Here is a 6,036-nt window from a genome sequence, read left to right as displayed (position 1 = left end):
TACATTCCAGACTGATGACAGCACTGCAGGCTTCGGGGCGGGGCGGGAGCGGGCCCAGCCGCCCTTCTCGGGAAGGCGATGGCTCCCGAGGGAGATAAGATGGGCGGGACCGGGGTGGAAGGAAAGTCCTGGCCTGGGGAGCCCCACCGGCTGCCGTCCTTCAAGGCTCCGCTCCAATGCCACCTCCTCCTTGAAGCCCTCTCAGATTCCTCCTCGGCCCCTGGACGGAGCGGTGCCCTCAGGGAGCCTGGCTTCATGTGGCCGTCAGGTCAGACCCAGGGGTCTCGGGTCCTGCGCCATCGAGGCTGAGCACGCGCCTGCTGGTCCCCCAGGGCCCGTCCTCCGGCCTTCCTGGCTCTGCTCCTCTCCTCCCTGGACACCTCGTGGTGTCAGGACAGTCGCCCTGTTTCACAGCCCCTGGGCTGAGGTTCAGGACATGCCTGAGGCCGCTGGGGCGACCCGGCATCCAGCCTCGGCCCAAAGGCCGTCTCCTGCAGGGGGACCCGCGGGCTGGGCAGGAGGTGGGACAGGTGTGTGGGGCTCCCTTCTCAAACCCGGGGATCCTGGGAGCTGGGTGGGTGGAGGTTTTGGGGGAGACCCTTCAGAAGGGCGGTAAGCCGGGCTTCCCGCTGCCCGGGCGCGTCCCCCTGCTAAACGTGGCCCGGAGCCTGCCCGCCACGCCCAGGCCCCTGGTCGCTGCTGCCCCCCAGGTCTGGAAGACTCTGGGGTCCATGTCTTGGAGCCGAGGTGACTTCTTGGCCCCTGAGCTTCTCCCAAGAGGCCAAGGGGGCCGCTGCCCAGCCTCCCCCGCATGTCAGGTCCCGCGGGCGGGCCTTCTGTCCGCGAGCTCATTCAATCCTCCAGCGACCCTACGTCGAGGGGACACCCGTCCCCGGGTGCCCAGGGATCCCCACTTCCATTTCCACACCGCTGGGTGGTCCCCTCCACAGGGAGTAGGGCCGGTCCGGGCGCCTGTGGGACATCGTGGGGATGACGGACGGGACGTCCCAGGACAGGTCATCGAGGACGCTGCGGCCCCACCTCGTGCTGAGGACCCGCCAGCAGCCTCCAGGAGGGGCCGAGCCCTGGGGCCCACGGCCTGGAGGAGTCACCGTGCCAGCGGCCAGGCCTCCCGTGGCCCAGCCAGCAGGACCCCCAGCTCGGCCGCTCCTGTGGTCCTGACCTGTGGAAATGGTGAGGTCATTGGTTTTGGGGTAACATGTCAGGCTGCCAGCTGTCACCACTCTGGGGAAACTGAGGCCCCGTGGACACACGGCTCCTTCACGGAACACGCCAGAAAGAGACGGGGCCCGGATTTGGACCTGGGTCATCCGGGGCCAAGCTGCCCTGGTCCAGGGCCCCACTGTCGCTCGGGGTCAGCCACCTGCCGTCCAGCAGGCATGCTGCTCCCTGAAGGCCTGCGGCCGAGCTGCGTGGGGAGAGGCCGCCGTGGCCACAGGAGGGGGTGGACCTGACTCCCAGGCTGGACGTCTGTCGATGGAGGCGCCCGGGGTCCAAGCGGCTCCCCTAGGACGGCGTCTGCCTTCTGCCCACGTTGGCTCTGCCCTCGAGAGCCGGGGTCAGGGCAGAGAATCCTTTATACCCTGTTACCTGCCCGAGAAAAGGCTCTGTGACTGGGGAGGGCGCACGACAGGGGGCGACGGGCTGGGCGGCAGGAGCCGGTCCCCATCCCCGAGGACCCGGCCTCACCCAGGGCCTGGCCCAGCCCTTAACTTCTCTGGCCGTCGGCCGCCCTTCCCTCGGGCACCTTGTGGTGGGTTCCCTGCCCCCTGGGCTGTTGGATCACTTTGGAGCAAGAAGGACGAAAGGATGGCTCTTTGGGGGCGTTGAGAACAGACTATGGGGAGGGGGGCGGCTTTCCTGCAGGAAGGGGTGGCGGCTGGGACCAGGCTGGTGGCATTGGGGTGGGGACCCGTCAGGTTCCGAGATGGTTCCAGGGTTGGGTGCACACGCTCTCCTGGGAGACGGGTGGACGGTGTGGACGGTGTGGAGAGGGGCTCAGGTCGGCTCTGCGTTCGCTGGTCTGAGCGGCTGGGAGGCGGGTGTCCCGGGAACAGGGAGCCAGGGGGTCTGGGGTCCGTCCCGGTCGTGTTAAGGGTGACGTGCCCATTGGACGCCCAAGTGGAGGTGCCGAGGGGACGGTCGGACTCAGGGGCACTCTGGGCCCGAGATGCCGCTGCAGGACCATCAGCGTAGAGGCCGCCTGGTCCCTGAGAGACTGGCCAGCTCCCCCAGGGAGGGAAAAGGGGACGGGGACGGCCCGGGGGACACGGCAATTGGGAAGGTGGGGGTCCTGGAAGCTGTGGAGGAGGAGGGCGTGACCGTCTGCTCTTAAGCCAGAAATACTAGAGAAATGACCACTCCCTTTGGACCATGAGCCCCTGGGCATCTCGGCGATGGGGGGCGCGGGGCGGGGTGACTGGACGCAGAAATGGGCGTCTCACCCTCTCTGGACTCGGGGAGCCTCCGAGAAAGAGCTTCCTCAGCCCTAAGGGAAAGCAACCGGAGAAGGAATGTTCTCGCACTTTCTTGCTCTGGGAGGAGGAAGAAGCCCAAGCTGCTTCTGGCAGCCACTTTGTCACCACGAGGGAATCGGCCCAAACAAGCAGCTGCAGTGGGGAGGTCCTGAGACCCGACGGGTGTGGGCTGGTGATGAGCGGGGTGCCCGCGGCTGCCCCTCCCTGGGCTCTCGTCACAGGGCCGTCGGGCACGGGCTGGCGCTCTGTGCTGCGGGAGGAACCGCTGCATCATTTGAGCGCCTGCTGGATGCAGGCATGGCGTCTATGCAAACAGCACCACACACAACCGGGTGGTAAACCACAGGCTGCAGCGTGACCCAGAGCACTTCCAGGGCGTGACCTTAATTAACCTGAATCTCCAGCTATTCTGGCTTTAATGACCTCCCTACTGTTTCTGAGGCCACCAAGGATCAGAGAGGTGAAGCGACCTGCCCAAGGTTGCACAGCCAGCAGGTGGTGGAGCCATCGGCAAACCCAGGACTGGCTCCTTCCTGCTGGCCGTGGAACTGCCCTTCTGACGCCCCTGTGGATGGACAGACGGATGGCCGTAGCAGGAGCTCGGGAAGCAGAGGGACCTGCGTGACGCTCAGCTCGGGCCGTCCCACCAGAGGGAAGCGCCCGCCCAAGGAGAGGCCACGGGGCCTCCCCTCCCAGCAGGTGTCCTGCGGTCACAGCGGGACAAGGACAAGATTATCTGACAAGATTATCTGACGGTACTTTGCTCTTTCCTGGCAAGAAAAACAGCCGCTGATGAGCACGGCTCCTCCAGCAGCACAGACGGGGGCGGCCGCCCGCCGCTGGACCCGAGCCCCGAGTCGAGATGCCAGACGGCGAGCTCCCTGGAGGAGGAGGCCATTGTCGGGGCCGCTCGGAGCAGAGGCGCGAGCCCGCATCCCAGCGCCCCCTCCCAGGGTGCTCCATGGGCTGGCGTCTGAGGGTGCCCAGCCAGCAGAGCAGGCGGGGGGCTGTCCAGGGAGGGGACGGGGGTGGGTCACATCTACCTGGAGGGCTGAGGGCGACCCCAGGAGTCTGGGGCATTGGGTCCAGCCTGGCCGAGCAGAGCACTGCGCCCCCCACCCCACCCCTGGCCACAGGCAGCGTCCCGACTGGACCAGTGAGATGCAGCCTTGAAGCTCTGACAAGTTCCGGCCCAGGAGGGCGTCCAGCGGGGGCTGCTGGCTGCCATCTCATGGTGTGAAGAGAGCGGGAGATGAAGGCCCAGGGCTTGTTCTGAAGATGTGGGCTGAGCGCCTTGATCCAGCCACACCTGAAGCTGCGCACTTCTGAGCCTGGCAGTCACGTGGACCAAGGCCTACTCCTGTTTCCTCAGGCCTCTTTGACTTGTCACAACAACCAAGAGTCCCTATGTCTATAGAATTGGAAATTGGGCATTTTGGGGGACAGCTCTACCTGGGCAGTGGAGGCTGGGGAGTCCTGCTTGGTTTACAGCTTCTGTGCATGTCGGGGTCTGGAAGCCCTCCGCGGCCCTCCCTCCCCCTCCCCGGCCCCCGGCCTCCTGCTCTCAGGGAAGCTGCGCTCCATCCCCGGAAGCTGCTGGCTCCCCGCACAGCCAGGCCCGTGTGCAGAAGCCTTTCCCATGAGAAGGTCGTTTGCCCCAGACCTCACTGGGCCCAGGAGGGCAGAGGTGGGAGGCCCAGCCCACTCTCAGCCCGGAGGACACCTGCCTGCGGGAAGAGACACCAAGTCACACCCACCAGCCCGGACCAGCTCTGTCTCTGCCCCAGATGCCAGCCCTCCAGGCTGCGAGCCGTGCTGTCCCTCTGCCGCCTGGGCGTCAGCGCCCGCCCCCTCCAGGCACCCAGGGCGGCTGAGGGCAGGGCCACCGGGGTCGGAGAGCGACAGCTGTGAGGCCCCCATGCTCGGCACTTTTTATGTCACTTCTGTATTCTCTTCCTGCGACAACCCTGGAGCAGAAGGATCATCGTCCCTGTTTTCCCAGATGGGGAAACTGAGGCTTGGAGCCCAGCCACAATGGGAGTTGCCTGAGGTCACAGAGTCAGCGAGAGGCCAAGTCTGAAGCCAGGCTCAGCTGGCCTGGGATGGCTGTCCGGGAGTGGGCCAGTGTGGACGAGGAGCTTCATGCCAGCCTCACCTCCAGCCAGGCCTCACTTCCATGCAGGCCTCACCTCCATGCAGGCCTCACCTCCATGCAGGCCTCACCTCTAGCCAGGCGTCACCTCCAGCCAGGCCTCACCTCCTCCCACGCCTTACCTCACACAGGCCTCACCTCCTCCCAGGCGTCACCTCCAGCCAGGCCTCACCTCCCCGCAGGCCTCACCTCTGCCCAGGCCTCACCTCCGCCCAGGCCTCACCTCTGCCCAGGCGTCTCTTCCACTCAGGCCTCACCTCTACCCAGGCCTCACCTCTGCCCAGGCCTCTCTTCCACTCAGGCCTCACCTCAGCCCAGGCCTCACCTCCCCGCAGGCCTCACCTCCTCCCAGGCCTCTCTTCCACTCAGGCCTCACCTCTGCCCAGGCCTCACCTCTGCCCAGGCCTCGCTTCCACTCAGGCCTCACCTCCCCGCAGGCCTCACCTCCCCCCAGGCCTCACCTCTGCCCAGGCCTCACCTGAGGAGGGACCTGCACCCCCCAGCCCCAGCCCCCGCTTCTGATGCCTAAATGCCTCTTTTGAAATAGAAGCGACAATTTCTTAGATGAGCAATATTGGCACATCGCAGACCGCCTGGACATGGGTGCAAAGAGGCCGGGCGAGCAGCCCCGGGCTCTGACCCGCCGAGGGCAGTGCCATTTCTGCTCACGCTCAGACCACCAGGGAGCCCAAAGCACGGCGTAGGAACAGCAGGCGAGTGTCAGGACGCACCCAGAGCTCCCACAGGACGGCAGCGGCCCTCCCAGCCGTCCCTCGAGCGGACGGCGTCCAGCGGCAGGAGAGGGGCCGCGGAAACGTGATCACCTCCTGGGGCTTTAGGTCCCTTCCAGCTTCTGCAACCTCAGATCCCGCGGCTCTGGGCGCCGTGAGGACGTGGCCGTCCTGCGTCTGGGTCGTTTCTTACGCCGGGCGCCCAGACCCGGGATTCCAGGCTCGGGGCCCACGGCCGCTATGGCGCCTGAGGCCAAAGGGCCCCAGTTCTGACTGTGCCCACAGCACCCCCGGAACAGCAGCGCGACCCACGGCCCCTCCTCAGCCCAGCGTCACCTCCCCCAAGACGGGGGCTTCGATTTGGGTCTGCGTTGTTGATGGGCGGTGAAGTGACCTGTCCTCCATTGCTGGTCCTGGGCTGCGACTCTTCTGTTGTGTGTTGTCTCTGGTTTTCTGACAAAAGAACAGGAACAAGAACCTCGGTAGGTAAATGTGCTGTTAAAATTGGGTGAATATACTTATTCTGTGCAGGTAAAAAGTGCACAGGGAATACAGTTATCACACTTAACTGGAGAATTCCGTCCGTTCAGGCTTTTAAATTTTTACTGTATGTTTTAAATTTCCATACTGTCAAACCCCACGGTCTTTTTTTAAC

The sequence above is a fragment of the Equus przewalskii genome, chromosome 12 (assembly GCF_037783145.1).
Source record: "Equus przewalskii isolate Varuska chromosome 12, EquPr2, whole genome shotgun sequence".
Lineage (NCBI taxonomy): Eukaryota > Metazoa > Chordata > Mammalia > Perissodactyla > Equidae > Equus > Equus przewalskii.
Note: the sequence above shows the minus strand (reverse complement) of the source record.